Raw genomic sequence first — 2,328 nt, 5'->3', positions numbered from 1 at the left:
AGAAACAAATATTGCCTTCAGATACCAATTCATATCTCAAGCTGAGTTTTTTCCACTGCTCATTCAGATAGAGCAGGCTGTATGGAGAGGCTGGAGGTTGTTGGTACTTTAGGGTGGGGTGATTTGACTGTTTGATGGGAAGGAAGGAAATCTAAATGTAAAAGGGAAGCTGTGACTAATACCTGCTGTTTTTAGGTTTGTTTAAAAAGATATAGCAAATACCGTTTCTGTGCTGAATATGTGGTTACAGGATTCAGGAACAGAAAGTTACCACTTTGCACTGAAAATATCCACTGGAGAAGTCCCACATCCATTTTTATTGAATATTTAATACCGTGATATAGTGCAAACGACACAGCGAGTAACGTAACATTAGCTATGTTGGGTGGGTTTGCAAACTTGTTGCATTGAGTAAGGACTGGACAGTTTCCCAGGCAGCACAGCAGTTCCAGACAGCGATATTCTCCTGCAACTACATGCGTTGATATTTCAGAATTAATTTACACCTTTTTTTATTGTATTGTGTAACACTATGGAAGTCCATTCTCACTCCTAAGTTCTCATATGGCAGCTTGGTCAGTCACCCTACACTACAATCTATGCATAGGGTCACTGATGGATGCGCTTGTCTGACGTAATGTTTTGGTGTGCTGTGAAGTCAGCGAGAAAGTCCGGATTTAAATTCCGGTTGAAGACCATAGATTTTATATAGTATTTTGGAGTAGGTGAAGGTTGGAGTATTAGATACTGTTGAAACTGTGTTGCAGGGAAGACAGGGTACTATTCAGCAACATTATTTATGTATATTGCCTTTTACCTAAAAGCAAAAACTGACCAAACTGTGACCTATATAATGTCAAATGTTTGTCAGCAAGCTTTATTTTAAGTGTAATGAGAAGTTGCATCTTCAGTATTGCTAGCTTGACCGGATGTTGTTGCTGACCATAGAGCCCTGTACATTCAAAACGGACGCCAAATGGAACCTACAGCTTCCTAGTTTGAAGCGTAGGACCACTGAGAAAGCTGCCAAGTGGTTGAATGTTAATGTTAACTGTTATCAAATATGTTGTTGTAACCTGAAATATGGCCTCTATCCCTCCATATTTTCACTATCACTATTGTAAATTTGTAAAGCTCTATATTAAAATTTAGATGGACAAAATTACTTCCAACAACAAAAATCTACTTAGACGTGGGGTCTGTATTGTGTTATCAATGCAGCATCATGCATCAAGGGGGCCGCAAGGCTCTATTCTTGGGCCTCTTTTCATTTCTTCACTCTTTTCCTCTTTTCACCTCACTCGTCCGGGTGCATATTTTTAGGGAGCCCCTAGAAGGATATCGCAATGGTATTCCATCAAATAAACAGAAAATTAAAGGGGACCATCATGAAACCAAAAAATATGAATATAAATTTCTCCCTTTTGGTTTCTGATTTTTTGCCATAATATTGTTATATTTTTCAGTGTTCTGCTTATATAATAAAATACATTACTGCATTATAAATGTTTTAAAAATGTGTAAAACAGCAGATAACACTGCAGAGGATTTTGTAAAGGGGAAATAATAATCACTGCATGATATAAGGGGGAAAATATAACTCCTGCGTTGACCGTAACTTCTGTAAAACTCCAAAGTTAACATTTTTAGTTAGTTTCACATCTACATGAAACCAAGTAAGCATAATGTATGTTTGTTGTGATTGAGTTTATTAGAGAAAAGAGAAGAGGAGGGGTTGTGATTACAGGACTAAAAACATCTGCCTTCATCAGTCCACTATTCATTTCTCCAGCTCTAAACATGCTGCTGCTGCTCCTACTGCTGCTGTCACCAGTGAGTTACACTTGAAATCCTACTTTTAGAAACACCTGATATTACACAGAGGATTTCTTCTTTTCTTTTATGGCTCTTTTTTTTAGTGCAGTCTCTTTATTATGCTTCTAAATGTCCTGTATATAACTTTAGTGTTTTTCACATGTGTGACTGCAGGGTAATGGCCAGGCTCAGCGTGTGTCAGGCGTGAGGAAGAATGGCTTGTGTGCGTGTGAGGTGAACTCTACCCTGTGGTCGTTCCCTGCTGTGAAGTATGAAGCCGTGCTGCAGCAGGTTGAGTCCTGTGGAGGATCTTTGAACACCCTACAGGAACAGGTGAGAACTAAAGTCAACCAGAATAATTTTACAGTGGGGTGGAGTACCCAAAAAAGATTTAATAATATATGAACCTTGTGTCAGGAAAACACATTCAGTCATCAAGAAACAGGAGTTTCTGTCTGTGTGTCCTTGCAGGTGAAGTTGTCCAGCGAACGTCTCCCTCAGATTCAGGCTGTG

Source organism: Morone saxatilis, unplaced genomic scaffold (assembly GCF_004916995.1).
Source record: "Morone saxatilis isolate NCDOM2014 unplaced genomic scaffold, NCSU_SB_2.0 Contig2, whole genome shotgun sequence".
In the NCBI taxonomy this organism is placed as follows: domain Eukaryota; kingdom Metazoa; phylum Chordata; class Actinopteri; family Moronidae; genus Morone; species Morone saxatilis.
The sequence above is the reverse complement of the archived record's forward strand: the minus strand, read 5'-3'. Positions refer to the sequence as shown.